The 26,147-nt window shown below is 39.4% G+C and overlaps 1 protein-coding gene across 5 annotated transcripts in view; it reads left to right on the forward strand.

Moving 5' to 3' along the window:
* Positions 1-26,147, forward strand: part of LOC307037339 (ras-related protein Rab-7L1-like) — a 584,338-nt gene that overhangs the window by 473,144 nt on the left and 85,047 nt on the right. The gene's annotated exons all lie outside the window — the stretch shown is intronic.

Here is a 26,147-nt window from a genome sequence, read left to right on the forward strand (position 1 = left end):
AGAAGAAGTAAGTAAGCAAAAAAAGATTATTTTCAATGTTTTACATCGACGCAGCCTTGGTATGAGACACTCATTATCAAAATGATAGTGTTTAGTGGGTATGACATTTATCTTCTGTGATGAAACGCAGGGTAGTAAATGGCATCAAGTAATTTTAAGGTCTAGTGAGCAGAATGGGAGTACAGATGAAAGCACAGCCAGGTTTATTGCACAAGAAAGAGATAAAGAAATGCTAAATTCCAATATGAAAAACCTTTTATTATCTCCTGAATCTGCGCTAGTATTCGACGTGAGGTCTAAAGGTAAGAGTGCTATCTAAAAACATTCCTGTTGTAGAATCTGAATTTTACGACACCATTGACACCTGGTGCTAACATGCAATCTGAATATGTGGTTTAATGCAAGGTGTCAATGCACATGAACACTTGAAGTGTAATCACACCAGCCAAGCCACCATAATAATGTTTATTAAAAGTTATAATTAGTGCAAAAATGTTGATTTCAAATAACTGAGTCATCAAAATGGCACACAAACTTTAGGTGATTAAAAAAAAAAACATGAGGGGGGCGGGTGGAGAGAGGAGAGTGTCTGAGTAGATGAGGGTTGAGAGGATAAATGAATAAAGAGAAAGAAGAAAGGAAAGTGAGTGTGGGCAGAATTAGAGCACAAATAAAGATGAGACCGAAAGATAGGCAGACAGAAAGAGAGTGAGATTGGAGGACACAAAAGGTTTGAAGAGATGGAAAGAAAGTGATCTGTGCAGGAAGAGGATGGAGACTGCAAGCGTCAAAGGCAAATATAACAACTGAGGATGACGGAGCAGAATAGAGAAAAAAAAATAGGAGATCAGAGAGAAAAAAAAACAGATCTGGAACAAAGAGAAAAGTAAATGAGAGCATGGTGACTGGCAAAGGTGGAGGATGTTTTTCTGATCAAGGTAAAAGTAGATAAAAACACTCCACAAAAAAGTTATCTTAGTTAATCTCTTAATACTTTCTGACTCACCTGTTTCGACACCCAGCATCAAGCCCAGGGGTGTCTGCTCGAGATATAACATTTTAAAAGCAGTCACAGCTGGCTTTTTCATGATGAGAGCAGAATCAGTTCCACAGAGACCATTCCATCAAGTCGTGATCTCATTTAACTAAAAGGTTAATAATCATTTGTCTAAAATTAATATGTCAGGATTTCTAAATACAATAGGCTACGTGGATGCAACACTTATTCTTATAAAAGGTCCAAGTGTGAATGAAAGATTATGTGAACAGGAAGTCTTTTCACGGCATGTGCAAGTAATAACACATTTCCATTTCAGAAAGAAAATAATCATTTTCTATTTTAAAGATGATAAATGATGCCGTCCACATGATCTCACATTCAATGGCAAGGGTCAAGGCTTCAGCTTTGTCAATTGACAATAGGAGAATAATGGTATCCTCCTTGGACTTAATTTTATTCCAATATTTAATTTTGTTTAAACTCATATCAATCAATCAATGTTTATTTATATAGCCCAATATCACAAATGTTACACGACTTCACAGTTTGTACAGAATATCAGTTTGACAATACGACACCCTCTGTCCTTAGACCCTCACATCGTACAAGGAAAAACTTCCAGAGAAACCCCCACAGTTTAAAGGGGAACATGGGAGAAACCTCAGGGAGAGCAACAGAGGAGGGATCCCTCTCCCAGGACGGACAGACGTGCAATAGATGCCGTGTGTAAATTGAAAAGATAATACATTTGCAACATAGGTAGACCAAATGTTTGGAAATGCATGTGTGTATAATAAGAAGATGAATCCACGAGGATATCCATCCAAGACTTATGATCCAGGACCACAGCCACGACTCAAGATCCAGGACTCGCGATCCATGACACAGGACCGTAGGATCATCCATGACTCCGGATCCCGGCGTATATAGACACCAAAAAGAAAGAAATTTGGGGGAAGCTGGGTTAATCGGAACATGAGAGTACACAGGTATAGACAGAGAGAAGGAAGAAGTAAGATGTCCCCCGACAAACTAAGCCTATATCAGCAAAACTAGGGGCTGAATCTAATCAGCCCTAACTATAAGCTTTATCAAAAAGGAAGGTCTTAAGCGCATTCTTAAAAACGGATAGGGTGTCTGCCGTCCGAACACAAACTGGAAGCTGATTCCACAAAAGTGGAGCTTGATAAGAAAAGGCTCTGGCTCCCATTGTACTTTTAGAGACTCTAGGAACAACCAACAACCCTGCATTCTTGGAATGCAATGCCCTAGTAGGACAGTAAGGTATAATGAGTTCTTTAAGGTAAGATGGCGCCTGCCCATTAAGGGCTTTGTAGGCGAGAAGAAGAATTTTAAATTCTATCCTGTGTTCTATAGGGAGCCAGTGTAAGGCAGCCAGAACATATGTGTTCCAACTTGAGGTCACATTTTTATCTGCATTATTTTCATTTTATAATTCTACACTAGTGACGAAGATATGTATATGTCTGTCTATCTATCTATCTAATATGCATAGGGTTTGTTAATTAAACCCCCATTGTCACACGACAGACACCCCTGACTCTAGACACTGTTGGTCATGTTTATTGGATAAGAATAATGATGAATGATCCTGATTGATTAAAAGACTTATGAGCTCAACCTGGGCACTAAATATAATGAATGGAGAGTGGACGTCCATAATCAGCTGATAAGAATCAGAGGGGTGAGAGAGAATTAATAAATGTCTTCCTGATTAAACTAACGCTGAGCTTCATTTACTTGAATAATGCTTGTGCGCACTTTTTATTAAGTTAGGCTGTTATTATACTTTTTACTGCATTTATTTAACATATTTATATCATATATGCATTGGAGATTATGACCACAGTCGTCACAAAAAATAATCAGCATTAACATGATGTTCTTTTAGACTAACCAACCTTTAAAAGGAAGGTAAGAGAAGGATGCTTTGTTTGAATCTGCCCTTCATGACATCAATTATAAGCCTTTTTTTCTGATCTGATGCCTCTATATAAAGATTGGTTGGGTTAAATGTTGTGGTTTGGGTTAAAATGACAACTTTGTTAAGGTTCAGGGACCATCATTATTATAGTTGCAATAATAACCCAATTGATATGGTCAGAAAACACTCATGGTCAGGAAGCAACAATGACTGCAGTTGATTTTACGAGCATACTTTGTCCTTAACCGTCTCATATTAATCCCCAACAGAAATGACTCCTTGATGAAAAGAAAATCCAGCTCACTTGAACCGAGCCCAGGTGTTTCGACTTTTCTTTTGAACACCAATCATGAAGGAGTGAAAAGATTTTAAATTCACCACAAATATAAAAGTCGGCCGAATTAGTGTTGATACTGCAAGGAGACGTATTGCGTGAAAAGAAATGTAAGATGTTGTTTAATTGCTGATATATTTATGATCCACGTCACGTATTCAGTTTTGGCGGCAGTTCTTCTAGAAGTCTTTTTATCAGGCCTCTATTAATAGAGAACTACGGCAGATATGTAATGTGTAATGCAGCCGAACCGTTTATTACAATGCCGTTATGTGACGACTCTCAAAGAGAAAAGCAAGCACACTCGGATTAAAGATTTTTTTTTTTTTAAATGTTTCCGGATTTCACATCACATAAACACCATTTCCCAACGTGCATTGCGGCTAAACCATCCAATCACCGAGCTGAGGATCTTGCCAACGTCTGTTTCCGGTATTTGTTTATGACGATGAGATGTGAGACTGGGTTGGAGAATTGCACAGGGGAAAATAACGTATCTATGCCACAATTTTAGATGCGAATTTTGTTAAACTAATACGTCTGCGCAGTGGACCAACACTATAAATTGACGGGGAAGGGGGTAGCAATAAAGAAAACGCCATTAAACACTTACACAACATAAAAAATAATAATATCGATAGCAGCGTCCCTAACAACCACCTTGGTAACAATCAAAACGTTGAATGGACAAAATTTCCTGAAGTAATCTTCGTAATAACTAGCAAACTAAAGATCATGTACATCCACTGCACACATAATCTGAAATAACAATTCATATTTCTCGCATCAAATGACATCAAAAACGCATTTTAATGGCCAAACTAACCTTAAAATAGGCATTTTCCACAGAGAATAAAACGAAGGTCGGCCATGTTTTATTTTTCTGCGGGGAGAAATTTGAAGATCACGTGACATGGACGCCAGCCATTGGAAATGAATATTGAAAAACATCAGAGGCGTTTTTGTAGAAATACTACGTCCCAAGTTGTGGACCAACGTAGTTATTACAAGTTTAGATGTGAGACTGGGTTGTTTATCCTCCATCCATTTCTATTGGGACATCTGGATTCTCAGACCAGATGGGATATGTAATTCCTCCGATGCTTTGTTAGACTGCCCCGGAGATATCCTTCCAGCAGTCCCTGCCCTCTGTCTTTCCACTCTGCTATGCCAGCTGCCTTAGCTTTCCAAACCTTTCCAATCTGTGTAAAAAAACAAACACCACAGCTAGCTAACACTGGACCCAGCTACACTTCTTCCTGGCCAGCCTCGCTGTGCCTGCCATTTAAATATGCCAGAGCCAGGCTTGAACTCTGGCATTGTGTCCATTACATCTAAAGAAAACAAAGGAGGAAAACATGCAAAATTAGTATTCATATAAGAAACGTTCAACATGCACGAAGAAGCTGTCACAGACCGATGGCCAAGTCCAATGGCCAAATCAGCTAGACGACATTATTTGAAAGTCTTCCAAGTCAGGAATCTGGGACATAAATCTCCATTTCAGTTGCATTAAATTCACAAAACATTCCAGTTTTTGATCTTTATTCTAAAAAACACTTAGCATGATTTAGATAACATTTTATTCCTAAAAACATGGCAAAATTGATAATTGGCGGTTGACATTTACATTGACCGTATTAATAACATTGGAATTAAAGAAGGGTAAAAGAAATTGAGGAAATCCTAGCACAGTAAACTTTTTTAGTTTTTTTTGGCTTAATTTAGGTAAAACAAAAAATTACATTCAAAATGTTGGCTGAAAACAGCCTTTTCTTTTCTTGAATATGCCAATCGTACAGGCAGAACACTGTGGCAGTCCATCATTTGCCTAGGGCGCCAGATCTGGGGGGCGCTGCGCTGGTAGCTCTGGGAGGGGAAAAAAACATGTTTGACCGTTAGTGCTCATCCTAATTGTTGGCCTTGATGTAATAACATTCATAATTAAGTAAATGTAACACCCTTTTCACCCCGGTTACACTTTTAATTTGCCCTGTACGATGGGCGCTGTAAGTGATGAAAGTGGGGGATGTTGGCTTATCAGGCGCTCGCAGCTAACAGCCAAAGTGCGAGCGTGGGAGCGAGAGAGCGAGGGACAGAGAGAGAGGGCGCAGCGGCGCTGTTGTTATTAGAATCTGGTGCTAGCTGCGCTAACGGATATAAGAAGTAGATGTTTCTACAACCAGGATGGAGGAGAGCTCTCCTGTCAGACTGAGAGGCTCAGTGAGGTAAAGGACTCTTGAGTGTTTAGATAGTTAATTTTAGTCTAAGTTATCTCAGTGGGTCTCAAACGTTTTGACCACAAATTATGTAAACACATATTTCCAAGGCACTCCTTTATAATTATTAGGATAAATAAAAACAGGTTTGAAATCATTCCAATGTATACTATAGGACAGTAAACCAAAAATATAGTTTAAAGTTAGAGGGATACAAAAATATGCATAAATAAAAACATTTTAACTCGTAAAATAAGATATAAATGAACAACAAAAATAAAAAAAGTTACATTTATTTGTTATTGGCTATGGTAGGTTATTGGTTATGTTCACATACTTATTTGATTATTAAAATGTAAACCGATCTTTTTCATATGGGCGTTTTAGAGTTGTGCCCCCTAGATCAGGTCTCTAGTAATTGTGTGCTCAAAGTGCACCAGATTGAAGCATTTTACTTTAAAATGTTCAAAAAAGTCTTCCCGGGGGGCATACCCCCGGACCCCCCTAGAGGATGTGACGTCCACCCCCCAATTAAAACATGTTCATACAATACTGAATACATTTGAAGCCATTTTGACTTATATTACCTATGTCAATAAGTTTCTGTTTTTGCAGTGTATTTGTCTTTTGTAGAGATTTTTCATTTATTCTTTATATAAAATCTCGCCTAAAATCTCGCCTAGGGCAGCAAATTGGCTAGAACCGGCCCTGGTACTAGACCTCAAGAGCCTTTCTTGTGCTGGCAGACACATAGAAACAAATTGGCGGGGCGCACTTCGCACGCGCACACACAAAATAATTCCACACGCTCACATTATGCTGGGCCCACGTGCCTTAGCACCGCTGCTATGACTCCATCCTAGGGGAAACACTGCCTTAATTATCCTCCAAATAGACACATATTAGAAAGTGTACATTACTTTATGTATTCCCAATGGAAAAGTTGGTGATGCAGTGACTGTCACATACATGATAAAAAACATGTAGCAAGGCATCAACGAGCTCGGTCACAGCCTGAACCACCTATAAATAGCGCTGACTGAATTCTCTATTTTTCTGCATCTCCTTCAGCAAGCATGAAAGGTCCTGTATCAGAGAAACGCAGAGCCACACACATCATCTGTAAGTGCAGCACTCAGAAGCGTGGCACTGGCAACTTCTAACTTGAGAAGCTGACGCTGAAAAATCATCTTCTTTGACGAGAGTCTGTATCTTTCATATAAGAAATCATTGTGGAAAGCAGAAGGGTTTTCACAGCCTCTAACTCACTAATTTGTTCTAAGAGTGCTTCTCACAACCCACACGCCAAGCTTAGCACAATCTCTTTGAATGGTGATGTCAATTTCCAAGATAAATTGTCAAAACGCAAAGCTTTTAGACAGTAATTTCTTATTTCAAAGATAAGCTACGTTTATGAACCATCGCTGTAATAACTGAAACAGCGTTTTAGGACTGAAAACAGGATTAAACTAGAAATGAACTTGTTAACCTCAAATCCTGCTTCATAGAACAGGTCTCCGGTCTGCTTAAATTCCAACCGGTTCTCACAAAGATACATGCTGCACATTCAACCTAACCCACACACACACTCACAAACTCACACACCACAGACCTATCTCACTTCACCAACACTGCATTCTGTGACAGACGAGGAAGCAGCGAGGTGGGAAAATGAAAGTATCCAAAGCCCCTCCGGCTCCATCTCTCTCTCTGCCTCTCTGTCTTTAAGGTTTCTCCCTCAGGCCATCTCTTCTCTCAACTCTCTGTGAAACAAATTACCTGAGCAATGATAGAAACACCTACACAAACTTGAGGTCTTCTTTTAACCTGGCGTGGGAAGACGATTAATAAAGGCCTTAGATTTGAACTCTGCTGAGGAAACGTGTGGGTGTGTGTCTTACAAGGTACCACTGCAGAGCTGCTGTTAGTGTGATAATCTGCGTCATTGAATGAATGTCTGCATGTGTTGTGTGAAAACATCCAGTGAGTGGTTTACATTCCACTTCATGGATTCAAAGTGTTCAAATCATGTCTCCATTCAACAACAAAAATAAGATCGATATTCAAAAATACAGATTCAAAATTGTACAAGTTGAAGCGTTTGTTTTAACAGTTTGCAGGAGGCAGGTAATTGCTTTCAAGCAGAAAAGGGCAAACAAACTTAGCGGGAGTGTTTACGTGTTCGGTGTAATGACGTACAACGTCCTCCACAACTTCTGTAGTCCTATTCAGCCACTCGGTAACAACCATCGTTTTTCAGACACGTAAACTCTTCAGAAATCACCAGTGGGGTCACTGCTGATGCATTTAGCACCGCCAATCTTTTTTTCCAATGAATATTCAGTTCCACTAAACTTCATCTTTAACTATGCTCCTCATTACCTTGCTGGGCTAGATTCTTGTGATATCACAAGATCATGTGAGAATCACAGGATAACGACTTGACAACAAAATCCATCTGCGAGGTTTCAAGTGATGTGATTCTGGTTTAGGTGTCAAAGAACAGCAATGAAGCTGCAGTCAACTTCGACCTGGTGGTTGAAGTATACGGTTGCGGAAGATAGGTGATATACAAGTTGCCTAAACAAATATCCTGCCAAGTATTTTTTTAAAGTGCCTGTTTGAAAATGACGGTTTTCAGATGGTTCTGCAGAAACCATCTGATGCGTCATATGCCGCATTCATAAGTGAGGCCGTTTTGTTGCATTACTCAAAGAGGACCACTTCAATATTTTAAGAACTATGCTCGCTCTGCTGTATAAAAAGATCAATTATTGTGGTGCAAGGTGCAATTAAAGTGTATCTAAAACCTGGCTGATATCTTGTAAAGCCCAAAGGCACTTACTGTGATGTAACTCACCTTCCACAACAAAAAAATCCACACTGTTCAAAAATACTCCCACTCTATAATCTGTAGAAGGATTACATTTCAGACAGTGATATTTCAGAATATGTGATGAAAGGTAGGAAAAAGGTGAGGTTTGTTGTGAGTGAGAGTGTAGGTGAGTTTGGTAAGGAGATTGGAACGTTCTGCTGTGTGAAATGTTGTTTTCCCCATTCATGTCACCCTGCATCTTATCCATTCACAAAAACTCACACTTATTCCACTCACACATTGAAAATGCACAAGGAAGTACACACCTCCTACTCCTGAACATGCAATCATTCACACTCAAGGTTGCAGATTGGCAGATGGTGTCTGCTCGGTCAAATAGGATGAAACATGAAGTAAACATGACAGAGTGTGCGTGTGTGCGTGTGCGTGTGTGCGTGCGTGTGTCTGTGTGTGTGTGTGTTTGACAGATGGTTCCGTTTTTGCAATTTGTGACTCAAACTGTGTAAATTGCAAGTGTAAGGAGTCCCTAAATGTATTTTACTTTTATGATCAGTTGGTGGAAACAAATCAAAACAGGACAACATGGTGATTCAATTCCTTAACCGCTACAATGATCATTGAACATCCACTGTAGTGCAGTAATAAACAATTTAGAAATATGTGAATAACAACTTCAATAGAACTTGTTTAATATAACTATTATTTTGCAAATCCATTGGTACATTGCTCAAAAACAGCATACAACAGGGTTCGGTGCTTGCTTTAGGTAGTAACCTTGTCAGTCCATTTTTGGTCAGACCGGCACTTGAAGCAGCAACCCTTCGGTTCGCAAGCAAAGTCCCTAAAGACTGAGCTATTGCCGGCCCACATGTATACGTTCAAAAAAACTCATACTGTGTACAGAGAATCAGAACATCACAAAATAAAACATAAGGCTACCTTCTTTCATTTTATAGGCCTTGTTGTACTTTTTTTACTGGGGAAAGAAACACAACAGTAGCATAATCAGTAATGCATCACTATACACCGAATAATAGTGTAGGTTTCTTATTACTTATAATGTGACATGTAAGTGAAAAGTAGAATGCAATAAATCACATTTTGAAAACATCTTTTGTAAGTGGACCAGGCTTCTCTTTGAAATCCTCAAACGATGATGCTCTCCTTCTATTTAAGCCCTTTTCACGGATAAATGAACCACATTTGCAGTCGTCCAGGAAACAGTGGAGACCTTGCTTTGTGTCACGTCCTTGGTAACATTAGGACCTGAGGTTTAAACCTACCTGTTTGATCAGTTTCCCAGCACATCTACTTCCGTGACAAGCCCATTAGCTTCTTCAAACATGTCTAGGTCACACTGAACTTGCTCTACCATCACTGCCTACCAGCCTTCCTTTCTACTTTGAGCTTTCCTTTGATAAATCAAATCATTCATACTTATCAAAGGTCTTGTAATGTTTCAATAGCTTGAATTAATCTTAATTTATTTAAGTGAAAAGTCGTTTTTGTGTGAAGCCATAGCTATGGACGATGAGTTACTGAAGTAAAAGGAAGGTGTTTAGTATGTAGGGCTGAGTAGGGAGACACACAATATTGATTATCTTTTCCACCATGTGAGAAGAGCTTATGTAATTAAATAAGAATTTAGTGTGCACCATAACAACACAATGAAAAGCCACCTCAGGATTGGGTTGAGTGTAACTATAGCCTCATTAGTCTAACTCCATTAGTCCCCCTTCTTATCACCTATAGCTTATGTTAAGACTACAATTCCTGCATACGTGAACAGAATTATTTCACACAGGCTCAATATGATGCTACACATTTAAGCAGGACCTATTGTGCTTCTTTGAGTTTCCTGAAGTGTGTCTCCCACACACCCCCCCCCCCCCCCCCCCCTGCCTGAAATGCATCCATTGAGCTTCTTTGTTTATTTATGCTACATAGTGACATCATTATATAACACTCGCGCTTCCATTGGACAGGCTAAGGGGCGGGACATCTCTAAGCAGTTGACCAATCAGAACAGATTCGGCCAGCTGACCAATCAGGGCAGACTGGGCTCTGGTTTTAGACAGAGGGTGAGTAGAGGTGCTGCAGCACAGGCAGTATGAGAAAATGAAGAGCCTTTTGAACATGAAAGCATGTGAACATGTCATGGAAAGATTTTTGGATGATCTTTTACTCATCATTTTGCAAGGCATTCAAGGGGCTCCTTGCCGTAACATAATAAAGTGCTTTATCACCAAGCCAACCGAGTGCTGAGACCTGAGAGATGAAAGGGTGCCACAAATATGTGTCAAAGTATTGAGAGAATGCGTTTTCCTTTCATCTCAAAACCAAGAGCACCGCAACATAAAAATCAGTGGTTACATTTTGTAGACGGATGTTTTGTATCTTTTCCTCGACCCGCCAATGTGTCGGAAATTAATTTCCTTTCCTTTTAAGAGTAAATGAAACAGAAAGGACAGGAAATTGGGAATTGTGGGACATAACATTCTGCTTTTGTTCCCGGTGAATGCAGGCATTGCTGGTGCTACTTTATCTCCAGCATGGAGGCGAACATTTGCCCATGCAGGTGCTAACACAGACACACACACTAACACAGTGATAACCTGCCATGCAATCTGCCAAAAACATAAAAGTAGAGAAAATGCAGATACACACACACACACACACACACACACACACACACACACACACACACACACACACACACATACACACACACACACACACACACACACACACACACACACACACACACACACACACAAGACAATCATAAATATGAGGATCCTCTCACTATATTATTGCTACAGTAATCATTTTTGAACCTTCTAAACACATACATTATTTTAAGAAAACCTTTAGCTGCTTTTGCTGCAAAGCCTCTTGCACCTTGTTTGGCAGTATTTATTCGTCTTTGACATTTTCCTTGGAGCTAACTAGGAACTTCAAATATTACCTCTAGTTAAAAAAACATAGTGACTGGCTCCCAAATGAAATATGTTGTTTTAGCAACATTTAAAAAAAGCTAAATGTCTTCTCTATCCTGTGCAAAGTGTGAGAAAGAGACCTTAGGAATGGTGCTTTAGTTGTGAAGACTCCTCAACTCTCACCAAATCACTTTTCTTCTTTAAAAGTACTCATCAAAACTGATTGACATTGTTTCGTTTTAAATGACAGTTTGGATAAGGTCAGCTGGGCTTTGTTGTCATGGTTACAGTAATAACTACCTGACTACTAACGTTAGGGAGCTGCCGTGGTCATGGCTAAAAGAATCCAACGCTGATCATCCACCCTTGCCTCCTCTCTGTGTAAAGTGTTTTGCTGTATAAAGGTGTCACACAACGTCCTACTTTTTAACTAAAGGACAGAAGTTGTAACTCTTATAGTGCTAGACAGCTTTGTTGCTTTACTTTTTTTATTGGACATTTCCTGACCCTTCTATCGCAGTCGTTTTTTTATGAAAGCCCGGCTTCGAATGTTTGAACATGCAGGTCAAAAATATAAAGTTAAAGGTGACCTATCATGCAAAATGCACTTTTGTACATCTTTGACACATGAATATGTGTCCCCGGTGTTCCAGGGAACTCACCAAGTGTCAGAAAACACAACCCTCTCTATTTTCCTCCATTACCAAATCTCTTAAAAAGGGGCTGCAACGGATCTGATACAGACTGATCCAGATCTGAACACTTCTATGACGTCACAGAAGTGGCGCTACGGCTATTGGGCCAACTCCACCAATCAGGAGGAGACAGCCACGGACATTGCCGTTGGAAAGCGCTGGAGACGCTGTAGTACATATGCCAGGCCTGTAGATGGTGCTGTTCTCACAGAATCAGCCCATGAAAAGACAGTGTTAAATCGAGCGAAATGAGGAATGGCTAAAATGCATGATCTGTTTGGTATTTTGAAAAATAAAAAGTATAAATATGCCTTATATAGGTACGGTCCTACACTATATTATTCAAATATAGTATGATAGGTCCACTTTAATGTAGCTCCTTACTCAATAAAGGTCAGGTGCTAATCCTCTTACAATCTTTTCCCAAAGCTCACCTTTGAGACAACATTTGGCTCATAGCTGTGACGCTTTCCCAATAAGCAGTCCGTAGTGAAGTTAACGTTTTTGGATATCCAATAAAGAAATAAAACAAACAATAATCAAAGTAGTACCATGCCATCAACAGAAAATATCAGAGAAAGTTCATCCTCTTTGTCATCCACAAACCCTAAACAAACCACAGGTGTCTTAAATACCATAAACCAGACCCGTGTGACATTTACCGGAGGTGGTGAATTACTACTGTGTGTGGTGTTAACAATAATGATAATTATAAAACAACAAACGATGTCTCAATAGGCATTTTGGCTTTTACACTCATTAGCTGACAGACCTATAGCACTATCATCTTGTAAATAAAAAAGGAACTAAATCCTGATTCTGTTGTTGCAATAAAACCAGGTCCAACCCAATGCACAACAATATTTTTGTATTACTGCGGATTTTTATTCTTTATTGTATTCCTTCTATTCCATTCCATTTCAATGTAAATACTGTTATATTTTACTATATTATTTTAAATATTTGTCTGTAATTTGAATTCTTGTTTTTATGCACCATGACAGTTAATTCCTCGTACGTGTAAACCTACCTGGTAATAAACCTGTTTCTGATTCTGATTCTGAATAAAATTACAAAATCATCTTCTGAATATGTGTCTTAATGTTTTGCAGCAGAAATATGACCTCACAGCTTTTTGCACTATCCTGCTATTGTTTGGACATGTAATCCTTACAGGTGATGCAACTACAAACATTTACAAAGCCACTGAAGTTACATGTGGTAAAGAAAATGTTGCTATGTCTTTATACTTGGTATTCCAGACCTAATTCTATAAATGTACGTCCTAAAAGCCTTTTATATAATTGGCTTGGATATAGGCAGTATGTCTGTATGTGCTGCGATCTGTGTATTCTGGGAAAAGGGTCAACTAGGTCAAAACTCAATTGGTCTGCAAGAACCAAAGGATTATTTTGAAGCACAGAGGTGGATTAACGCGAGTTGAGTGTTTGATAGGTAGTTTCCAATAAATGTTGTTGAGATCAGAGGAGACATGAGTTAAGTAAAATGAAGGGGAGCATAGATGTAAAAGGAGATAAGAGAATCTGCAGATGAGACAGAAAGTCTGCTTGTGACTGCAATGTTCATGACTAGTATTATAATAATAATAATAATAATAATAATAATAATAATAATAATAATAATAATAATAATAATAATAATAATAATAATAATAATAATAATAATAATAAAGCTTGATTTGTATAGCATGTTTTCATATAAAGTGCTTTAACGACATGGCACATATCACACATTAAAACGTCCGAAACGTCCCAGGCACATAAAAACAATTCATGTTATTGGTGTGGAATTTTAAATGTAAATTATATAAGGTGTATTATATAGCTGTGTTGCAACGGTTTTCTCCAAAGTAAAACATTATATAAGCTTATTCTTTAGTTGGATTTAAATTGACCAGTAACCTGAAGCTCTTTTTTATTTAAAACTGTGTTAGAGTTACCATTTAAAGTATAAGTAAGATAAGATAGAACTGTATTGATCCCAATTTGGGAAATGTTGGTGTTGCAGCAGCATAAAAAGACATGGCATTGTACAATACAAATTAAAAGACAAGAAATAAACAAGAAAGTAGAAAACATACATGTTGAATTTACGAATGAACAATAACAACATATAAAGCAAGGTATTATGTACATAAGTATATGTATGTGTATGATGCTGATGATAGTTCTTAAACAGAAAGATATAACAATAAGCCACAATCTATATTTCAGGTCAGACTACTTGGATTTGAACAAAGAAAATTGCCACCGCTTCATTTCTAAAGAACGACATTTTGATTGTCCTGTGAACCTAAAGGTCACTGGACCCTTGAAATCAAAGAGTTTTCCTCTTGTGATCTTGAATATGTTCGATAAATGTCACGATCATCCATAAATCAGTTTTTGATAGTCATTCATCCATTTTTTGTCTGGACAAAGAACTAGAGGAAATATTATCAGTGTCCCAGGAAGCATGGGTTCACCCTCAGGGGAGCATGAATGTGCTCAGTGAACTACATGGCAAAAGGTCAAGTACTCGTAAAGAAAAAGACAAAGAAATATTAGCAATTATCCCTAGGAGACCTTGACATTTGGGATAATGGGTTGTGGGGACAATGGGTTGTCCCCTTGCAGAACATGTGAGGGGAATGATAAAATAGGGGAAGGAAAATCATGCAGGAAGACAAAACATGCTGTTACTAACATGCATGTAGAAACTCCTGGCTCCTGGCTCCTTGATGAGGGTGGCCAATCTGTTCCAGTCAGCTGAAGAAACAACGTGAGTCCTTTAAAGAGACAAACCACATGGCTGATTGCTCTGCCTACCAAGACATAATGGACACACACACACACACACACACACACACACACACACACACACACACACACACACACACACACACACACACACACACACACACACACACACACACACACACACACACACACACACACACACACACACACACACACAGCAGTTTCATTCAAATCAACTATGGATGATTTGTGTCTTCTACAAATGATCTGTTGGACCTTTGGTAACAAGTAAATCAAATCAAGCATGATTTTCAAGAACTATTGTCACATGTTTGCAGTGAAAATAAACTAGAACACAAGAATACTAGGAGCTCTTTCAATCTAAGAAACAAATGATCGTCTTCTTGCTCTGCTTTTCTGCATAACTGATATCGTTTGGTTAGCTTATGTAGTTGCTTGACTTTCTTCAGTGACTAAAAGTGTCAAGGAGTGAACTCTGAGGCATGAACTCAATTGCACGACTCAAAACTCAGACTCGGATAGTGTTTCAAAATAAAGACTTTACTGGGAATTGCACAGTAATGAAAACAAGGAAAACAAAACACTCTTTCGAGGAAAAGTAGAACAGTGATCAATAACATAGATCCGTGAGAAGTCCGTGAGGTAAGCAGGAACGTAGGTCATAGAGAGACAACGAACTGACAATGAACAGGAGGGAGCTAACACAATATATACACAGGTAAAGGGGACACAGGTGGAAACAATCAGGGCGGGGAAAATAATCAAGGACGCAGGAGACAGAAGGGGGCGGGGAGCGTGGAGGCCTGAAATGAGAGGGAGAATGAATTAAGGGAATAAACTTAAAGCACAGGACAAAGGGACATGACAAAACTAACATAAAGAATACACTTTCACTATAAGTTTCTTAGACATGACAAAAAGTCTGCATGCATTACCTCTGCTTACTGTTAAGTATACAATTATGCTATTTCCAAAGAAATACCTTATTTAAAAGGCACTTTTTAGGCAATTATAACCTGAAACTGTTAATAAAACTTGTCTGGAGAGGTTTAGTGTGCTGCCTTTTTTGTAAAAAGGGCAGAAAAAATAAGTAAATGCACCATTACCAAGTTTTAAACAAAGTCTGACGTATGTGTTGTTGTGCCGGATGAACGATGCCTCTATTGTTTACAACATAACAAAGCTGTGAGAGAAGTCTCATTTAGTTCCACCTCTTCTTTTGGAGACTCATGAAATTTAAATTCAGAAATAAATCCCCAGACAAATTGCTGCACATTAGAAAACAAATGAATGCAGTTGTTTGGCCTCATTTTATCTCTCTCTACTGTCACTTCAAAGAACACAGGCTCGGCTGTTTTGGCTTCAAGTGTGAAAAAAGTTGAATGTAATGGTTGCATAATTAGATTCCTTATAGAAAGAACAGAGTATCTGAAGTCTGAACTCAACTGATTGTCCTGATAATAGCCTCATGTGTGGACAGCACATTTTTCATTATCGATTTAGATCTGCACTCAAGGGATCTCTGATGTAAACCTTAGTCTCGATGTTGGCCAGGAACGGAGATTAAGACCTCGTCCACACGGAGACGAAAACGAACCGAATTCAATATCAAAAAAGTCTTCCGTCCACACGGAATCGGCTCAATAAACGTATCCATCCACACGAGACCGCTCGACCCCCTGGAGACGCTGTAGTACATATGCCTGGCCTGTAAGTGGTGCTGTACTTCCGCCACAAAATACACCAAAAGCAGCGAATAAGAACCCCCGAACATGGTTGCCATGGTTTCCTGGTTGCTCTTCTGTTTATTCTCCGCGGTGGATTTAGCAACATGTAGTTCATGTAGTTCATGCAGTGGCGTCAATTCAGCCAAAGCTAAGGTATGGCAAGGTTACTAGTCACATGACTTAACTACAGTATCAATCAATATACATGCCCAGCAAATAATCATAACAAAAGTGACAAGTCTGCTATGTAGCTTTTCTGTGTGGTTAGGAACATTTGAACTTTTTCAAATGCAGCCTCACTCACATCCCGCTAGCGCAAGTAACTATGGACACAAACACTTAACTACGCACGTCAATCAATCAATTCAGTACATTACCACATTACGCACATTACGCACATTACCCCGCATAACACTTGCACCATCGTAGCATTGTGCAACACACAGCTGAATATCTAAACTCGATAATTCCTTTATTATTTTCTGGGCCAGGGATTCAGCTGTCAGGTCCTTCATGTGATAGGTTCCAATGGCTCTTTCCTTTATAATCCCGTCATGTACATAACGGATCAAAATGGCCAGCTGCTCCTTCTTAGACAGGTCTTTCGTTTCATCCACTAACACTGAAAAGTACCGTGCTTCTCCTACTTCATTTATGATTATACTTCTGATATTTTCCCCAATAACTCTCACCATATCATTCTGGGCTTCTGGGGAAGAATAGTGCGCATACCTGCGTTCCTGTTTGCTTTTCACGTTCCTGTCATCTGTTGCAATAACGTCCAAAAGTTCAAGGAAATTTCCTTTATTTTCATCCTCATCTCTCTCGTTGTGGCCACGGAGAGGGAGGGCCTGTCTTCCCAGAAATGACGTGATTTTGAACAAGGATTTGACGTGAGCCCGGTTCTCCTGCACCTCATCTGTCCTGTTTGCGTCAATCCGACTTGCGATGGATTCCTTATGTCCGCTGATCACAGCCTTAAAGTTAGACCACGCTAATGCAGCACAATTGTGTCTACTGCTCCCTTGATGATCCCGGAGATTTTTTTTCATGTTCTTCCAACATGTGTATCCAGTGTCTATGAACACACGCAGTCCATGCCTGTCACCTGTTAAAGTTGAGGCTCCTCCAAAATGACGGCATGCAAAGCAATAAACTGCATCTTCTTGCGCAGAATATTCAACCCAGTCATATTCCTGATACACACTGACATTAAAGCGTCTTCCATTTCTAGTTGGGAAGTGGGTCAAACGAGGACGCCTGAGTCCGTCTGTTTTACATCCACTAATATCCTTCTTCTCTGCTCCAGTTGACCCAGAGGCTGCTACTGCTGCTGCACCCGGGCCTTGACCTTCCTTATCGCTGTCCACGTCTGATCCAGCTCTTTCAATCTGAGAAATTGGTGGGGACTCAGACTCGGATTCAATTCGAGAAGTCGGTGTGGACGAGTTCTCAGCCTCCATGCATGTAGTCTCCGTCTCCCTGTTAGCATCTGCATCCCCGGCGCAGGTGCTGGAGTGGCTAACAGCCTCGTTAACAGCTTGAATCCCACCTTCACTACCTGGTCCTTCTCCCTCTGCTGCTGGGGCAACATTGGAGCCATCACCTTCACCTGCCTTTTTTTTGATAAAAAAATATTCTAAAGTTCTTTGCTTTCTTTTCATTTTAGTTAATTAGCTTAGCCGAAAAATAAAAAAAACCGCGATAACATGACCCGCTCTGACCTCCGGCGGCTTCTCCTTCTTCTTCTTCTTCTCTTTTTTAATGGCGGGTCGCAAACAGCTTTTGGTTGCATACCGCCACCTACTGTACACGAGTGTGTATCATCATGTCAGTCCTCTAATAAACCAGCATATCACAAAGAAAACCATAAAATAAAATAAAATAAAATAAATAAAACAAAACAAAACAAAAAAAAAAAAAAAAAAAAAAAAAAAAAAAAAAATCATCCATGGTCTACTGTTAAATTCTTTTCCCTATCCCAGTTTCCCTCAAAAAGGTGAACAGTGCTTTTCTGATAGCTCTTACTCCTTCTCCTTCTGTTCCCAGAATACCCGCTACATTCCACTCCCTCTTTGCCTCTAAAACTGTATCCCTTAATTTCCCTCTTTCAACTCTATAGGTGACACAATGTAATAAAATATGTTCCACATTTTCCCTAACTCCACAGTTCCCACACTTGTCACTGTCACTTTTCCCCATGACATACAGCGTACCATTTAATGCAGTGTGATTTAGTCTGAGCCTAGCTATCATTACTTCCTCCCTTCTGTTTCTTTCTTTATAAATATTAATTGTAATTGTCTTTTGCACTTGATGGTATTCTTTGCCTTTCTGGTCTTTCTCCCACCTTTTCTGCCAGATCTCCATCCCTTTCTTCTTAATAACTGCTTTTCCTTCTCCTTTTCCAAGTTGAACTGGTAATGTGATTTCCTTTTGTAGTGCACTTTTTGCTAATCTATCAGCACACTCGTTCCCTTTCACCCCCTCATGCGCAGGCACCCAGCAGAACTGCAGATCTATGCCGCTTCTGTGAAGTCTTAACAGGCTGTGATTGATTTCTATGAGTATGTCTTCTCTGGCAGTTGTTGTTGACTGTATGCTTTGTAAACTGGATAATGAATCTGTGCATATCACCACCCTGTCTGGTCTGACCTCTTCCACCCACTGTAATCCTATTACTACTGCCAGCATTTCTGCTGTATACACTGAAAGTTGGTCTGATGCTCTTTTTGATATTGACACTTTAAATTCTGGGATATATATACCAATTCCGACACACTCTTCTTTGTTTTTAGAACCATCTGTATATATTTTGAGGTAATTGTGATAATTATTCCTGAGGTACAAACTTGTTTTGAGTCCTACTTCATTTATTTGCCACTCTCTTTTCTTTTCTACTATACTCACATCTATATTTACTATTGGAAAGAGCCATGGGGGTACACTACTGAATGGATTTGATGGTGAAAACTCTAACTCATGCATGCCGTATGTCCTTATTTTTTCTTTATTTGTCCATCCAAACCCACGCCCCTGAAATTTAGAATATTCCCAGCACTCCTGTAGTATTTTGTTTGTGATATTTCCTTCCCCACTTCCTTTTAACCTGACCCAATAAGCAAGAGCAATTTTCTCTCTTCTTAGCTCCAATGGAGTCTCTCCTGCTTCAACTAATATTGCATTAGTAGGGGTTGTCTTAATGGCACCTATACACAACCGTAACGCTTTATATTGTAACCTATCAATTTTTAGTAATGACGTTTTTGCTGCTGCTGCATATATTAAACACCCATAATCCAGTGTTGTCCTCATAATTGCCCGATAGATGTCGATTAATGCCTGTTTGTCTGCCCCCCAGTCACATCCAGCCACTGCTCTTAATAGGTTCAACACTTTTTTGGATTTTGTTTCCAAATGTTTAATATGAGTTTTCCATGTATATTTACTATCTAACCATAGCCCCAGATATTTAAATTCATTGACCTCACTCATCGGCTTTCCATATAATGTAAGCTTCTCAGTCTCCATCTTGCGTTTATTCGTAAATTTCATAAAGCAAGATTTGCTTGCTGACAGCTTGAAACCCCAGTTGTATGACCACGTCTCCACTTTCTTTATAGCTTTCCCTATTTTTTCAAACACATATGGAACATTTCTTCCCCGTATCCATATGGCCCCGTCATCTGCATATAGTGCAGATTTTATGCATCCATCCAAATTACTAAAAATGTCATTTATCATAACATTAAATAATATCGGGCTGATTGAACTCCCTTGAGGAATACCATTTTCTATACTGCACTCTTTTGAAACCTCTGCCCCTACTTTAACTCTGAATGTTCTGTCTGATAAAAAAGCCATGATCCAGTTATACATTCTCCCTCCAACACCCATTCTACTCAATTTGATGAGCAACCCATCCCTCCACATAGAATCATAAGCCTTTTCAATATCCGGCGGCTTCTCGTCAGGAGATACCACATTTCAAGATAGGGAGGGGGGATACGTTACGATAAGTATTGGGAAAGATAATATCTAGACTAGAGAAATCGATTGTGTTGTTCTGATTTTCATTTGTATTTAATTTATATGTATTAAATAATAGAATAATCAATACAAATTGACACAGAGTAATTCCATAAATTTATTTTTTTAAAACGAACATTTACATTTTCCCCTGGAGCCAAGGTGTGGCAGCTGCCATACCTTGCCATACCCAATTGACGCCTCTGAGTTCATGTCCACTTTTTTCTGATGGTTGTGGTAGAGGAGCTGTAGATTTTGCACTAAAATCTGTATCATGGTCAGTAGCGTCTGGAGCACGAAAGCAACCCTGTGATCCGCCATTGTTGTTGTTGTTGTTGTTGTTAGCGAAACACGTCAGCAATGACGCGGGTGACGCGGAGGTGAGCAGCAGAGGTGGGGAGAGGCGGGGCTATGGCATCATCGTTATCAGGAAATTATCGTATAGAGAGGTGAAGTCCCTCCCTTTCCGGGGGAGCTCATGGGACCACGGAAGCGGAAAATTATACATTGAATTCAATGGAGAGAGAAAACGTATCTTTTGATCCCGTTTGAATTGTGCCACGAATGACACATATGATGTTTGTCAATTTAAAAGAAAATTTTGCAAGTCAAAAAAATTAAAATGTGTCGTAAAACTGTGAAGTAACACATTTTGTTGTGTTAAGCCGCTCAGTGAACTACATGTCTCTGGTCCCGCACAATACGCGTCACCAACACAAAGATGACCGTCACATTGGCACATTTCACCTCATTCTTTCAGAATGAGAATAAAAGTATAAAACGAGGTGAAAATCACTTCAAGTCTGGGCACGTTGAGAGCTGTACATACACGAAAGGGGAGTTAGTCGGTTCTGTAAGAGCCAGCATGCGGGACCGGCTTTACAAGGTTTCGGTGAGTAATATGAGTGCAATGTTTAACGTTAATGTCAGTCAATAAGGAGGAGAATGAAAAAGAAGATGATGAACCACAGACCCGGCATATAATGACTGCAGTGTGCAGGGCTGTGTTAATTTATGTTACTGTTATCAATAGCATTAGTTGACTGAGAAAACCGTCAAGAAAAAAAGTTTAGCGATGTTACGAGTCGACTAGCATAATATGAACCACGGCTGTGATTGACAACCTGGACAGCCAGTCAGAAGCTAGAATGCCAACATAGAGAGCCAATATATGGGCCTAGAGCAGGCCTATTCAAATGGCGGCCCGCGGGCCAGATGCGGCCCAGAACCAACTCCCGAGTGTCCCAGCCTCCCGTAACCAAATTCCTACACTAGTACAGACCATGAACGCAACACTCCGCGTTGCATAGAAACCACTAAACCACAACGCAGCACATTTTTTGAAAGTGCATCTAGTGGTGCTAGTAAGGGTGGTCCTATGATAGCAACTCTAAAACATGTCTCTCTCAACTCTGAAGCGTAAACAGAGACAAAACGGTCATTGATCTTGTGGAGCAGATGCGCGCATTCCAAGTCAAGCTGGACCTTTTCACGACCGACTGAGTACGGGTCGGATACTGCATTTTCCGACGCTCGTCAAACACATCACATCCCCGGCACAAATCCCGGATGTGATGACAGATTTCATTGCGAGGTTGAAAGAGAACTTTGCCGGTCTATTGGATGGATTTGCTCTGCCCACAGAGGTGATGGGCTTTGCCAGAGACCCCTTCACTGTTGCAATAGAGGGGGACGTATCAACCAGAGCAAAGGAAGTGGTCCCCTGCATCGACGAGGGGAAATTTACACTGGAACTTATTGACATGCATTCATCCGTAACCGTGGCACAAGAGCAGCGCACTAACGGGCCAGCGAAGTTTTGGAGTGATGTCAAAAAACAGCAGTTCCCTAACGTTCAGAAAGTAGCGATCTGTGTGCTCAGTATGTTTGGATCAACATACAAATGTGAATCAAGCTTTTCACACATGAACTCAATCAAAAGTAGCACTCGCTGCTCCCTGACTGACAGCACTCTTCACACACACAATGTCTTAGGATTGCATTGACATCCTGTGAGCCAAAAATCACTGCTCTTGTTCAAAACAAAAAATGTCACTTCTCCCATTGAGAAAGTGACAAATCACAAATGAGGTGATAGTAAGCACCTAGTTTACTATAGTAGACGTGTAGTGTAGTATTCATTCATGTAGTCACCCTTATCCCTTGTTATGGGTTTGTGTACTGAAGGGTTTGACACTTCTTTTTGTATTCATTTAAAAATGAACTTTGTAATGTGTCTGGGTCAAATGTGATCAAAACGTATGATTTTTTTGTATTACTTCAAAAGTGAAACAATTATTGTACTACCTCTTTTTGTTACATTGGAGCTCTTTAACTGTTTGTTAAGGCACTTTTTGATGTGCATGTGTCATATGTATCCAATTTTATTTTGTATGTGAGGACATTTATTAAGACTGCTATTATTGTATTCAGTTAAAGCACTTTGTGATGTGCCTGGTTAAAAAAAAAAAAAACGGAATATTTGACTTCTAAAGCAAACAAATGTAATGCTACAACTGTGCACTTTTTTTCAGATTCTGTTCATGCTAATTTGTTGTGTTTTTATGCACTTTTTGACATACCTTTGTTAGATGAACAATGAATAAAAATGGCATGTTTTTCATCGCAGTAATATGTGTTGGTTTAAAATTTGTCAATACCCGCTTTTTACAGGCCGCGGAATGTCTGGCCCTGTTGAATTTTGTAGTTATAAAATCTGGCCCGTGTAATTGAATAGCCCTGGTATAGGGCATAGTTCAGTAACAGGCCGACCTATATGGACCCGGACCTATAATCAATACATTAATAGGGGATTTCAATTTTGACGGGGCGATCTCAAGTCAGAACTGAGGTCCCAAAAAATAAGCAGTCTCAGAGCCCAATATGATCATTCCACCAGGATCAAAATTAAAACTAAATATCGTTCCAGGCTAACCAATGAGCACCTGTGTGTATGAGAATGGCCCTGACACCATTTCAGCCCAGATTTAAACTCCTGGCAGGACAAACTCAAGCTGCTGCTACACTTTCTTTTATTTATCTCAAATTAAGCTATTTAATTTGTTTAAATGCAGCCTGAGAGGACCATTACACATATCCACAGTATTTTACTGTATATCTGTATAGTTCAATGTTAATTGACAATAAATATTGTTGTTTATGAATTGTACTTTCTTTATTTGATTGGCAGTCAGTTGTTGATTACATGCAGACGTTGATAAAGCTACAGGCTACTTCAATATATATCACACTAATTCATAAAGCAAGTTAGTCATTTTGATGTTCCGGACCTTTGCATGGGGAGATTTTCTCTAACTGGACCTCGTTGAATTTTAGTTGAATACCCCTGGTATAGGGCGTACACACGGAGCCGCAAGCGTTTCGTCCGCAGATCTACCCACCTTGGGAGCCGTTATCGTTATCCGGGTTTCCTTGTCGGCCTCGGGTGGACAAACCGACGATAGAGAACTGTAGCGGATACAACCCGTTTCGTCTCCGTGTGGACGGGGTCTAAGTGTCCAATTCTCAAGCTGAGGCCAACTATTTTCCACAAAGGCAAACAACTTAAGGTCATACTCAAGCTCTAGGATAGGGGTCTCAAACTCAAGGCCCGTGGGGGCCAAATCCGGCCCGCGACTTCCTTTTATGTTGCCCCGCAAGAGCTTGCAAAGAATATAATACGTTTATTACATGCACTTTACAGAAGCAGGTTGCCCATAAACGACATGTCCCACAATGCATCTCGTTTTGTGACATGCCACTGAAGAGACTTGCAATTATTTGCCCTGTACTTCTGCTTTCAGACGTAGTTAATTACTAAGTTATTATCCTATCCGATAATAATCCAATTCAGAGGCAATAATGAAATATAATACTATATATATATGTATATATATATTATATATTTATATCGTTACAACCTGCCCTTTGAGTGCAACCTTTATGCAAATGTGGCCCGTGATGAAATTTAGTTTGACACCCCTGCTCTAGGAGCACTAGGAGCACATGTTGTCATGTTGTCCCACTCACAAGGTGAGTTTTGTTCACAAACGGGACACAAACAGCAGCCACCTGGGTGAAGACTTGTGTTTTTATATTCCGCTTTCTATTTATAGCCAATGCCTGTTATTATAGCAGAGCCTTTGTCTGCATCTGCATAAATAAGTCTTAAAAACCTTATTGGCTCTCCAACAAAGAAAATCATTCCTTGAAGGAAAAAAATAAATGAAATCCATATATAAAGACTCTTCTACCTCTTTGTCTCCAGCTGATAATAGAAGAAAATGAGAGCGAACCATTCCTCTACTTCCCTTATAAAGAATCATCCTGGAGTTAGATTTAACGTCTTTAGATCCTGCTGCCATTTGATAACAGTGGACAGAGAGCAAAACACTTTCTCTCCTCTCTTTCATCTCGCTCTCACTTTTATTAACTAATAAATCAGGAAGACCTTGAATATCATTTGAATAATGAAGTGAAAAACTTTCTTTGAATGTCTCGAGAAGTTTTTCAAGGCTTTAAAACTTAGTGATGAATAATAGAAAAAAAGAGGTCTGAATCATCACATTATCTATCGCCGTGTCAAATGTGTTTTTTGTTTGGCGTTGGAAAAAGGTCACCATTGATTCCTGGCTAATGTTAAAGATAATTTGTCCTAAAAACTAATTATGCTGATCTCTTTAAATATTTTTTCTACAGATTCAGAGTTTTTGCTTGATAACGATTTGGCAAGGTTCGTCTTTCAGAATAACAAAGCTCCAAACCTCCAGACAATCGAACACTGACCTGATTAGAATATGTGTACGTACGAGTGTTATTTACTGGACAATGACTAGTTAAAGATGCTCTAATGAATACTTTTAATAATAGATAATATGACAAGTGTTGCTTGCAGTGATGAACCCACAAAGAACAATCATCTGACTGCGATTCCCCCAAGTCTACGCAAGTTTTAATCGCATTTGTACTTGTTTTGGTTTCAAGACTTTGTAACTGCTCTTATAGCATCATATTTACACACCACAGACAGCTGTTTCAGCAAAAGGTTATTATGGCTGTTACACCTAATATCAGAGGAAGTGAAGATGAGACCAACAAAGGGGTCATGAAAACTTTGTAATAAATATAGAGGAATGAAATCAAAAGTGAGGTCCTCTGTCCTCTCATATTGAACTGACAGTCTAAATGTTCTTAAGAGTCTCACTCAGCACAGCATGCGGCATCATAAAAAAGTAAAACGGATAGAATTTGAGGCAAAAGCTGCTTGAAAGAGAAAGTGGAAAGATATTAAACTCTCCTTTCCTCAACTAAAATTGGATCCAGCAGTGTTGATGTTTTTTATCTTAAGGGCCTAATATAAAGTAAAATGAAGTTATAATATCCGACCATTTTTATTTTCACTGGAGGACACAAGGTTTTGAAATATTCCTTTAAATCTCTGAGTTATTGTTCTAAAGTGTTGAATATATCGCATTAAGAAGGTCATTTTGCTAATGTAGAATTTGAAATGGCACTTCATGTTCATAAAAGCCAGCTGCCCATGGTTTGATTCAGTAGACTCAATTTAGCTTCTGGATAAGACCAATTATCAAGGGATTTTCTTTTCACTTGTGATCAGCAATGCTCACAACCTGTCTGTGTCAT

Source organism: Notothenia rossii (genome assembly GCF_949606895.1).
Source record: "Notothenia rossii genome assembly, chromosome: 4".
Lineage (NCBI taxonomy): Eukaryota > Metazoa > Chordata > Actinopteri > Perciformes > Nototheniidae > Notothenia > Notothenia rossii.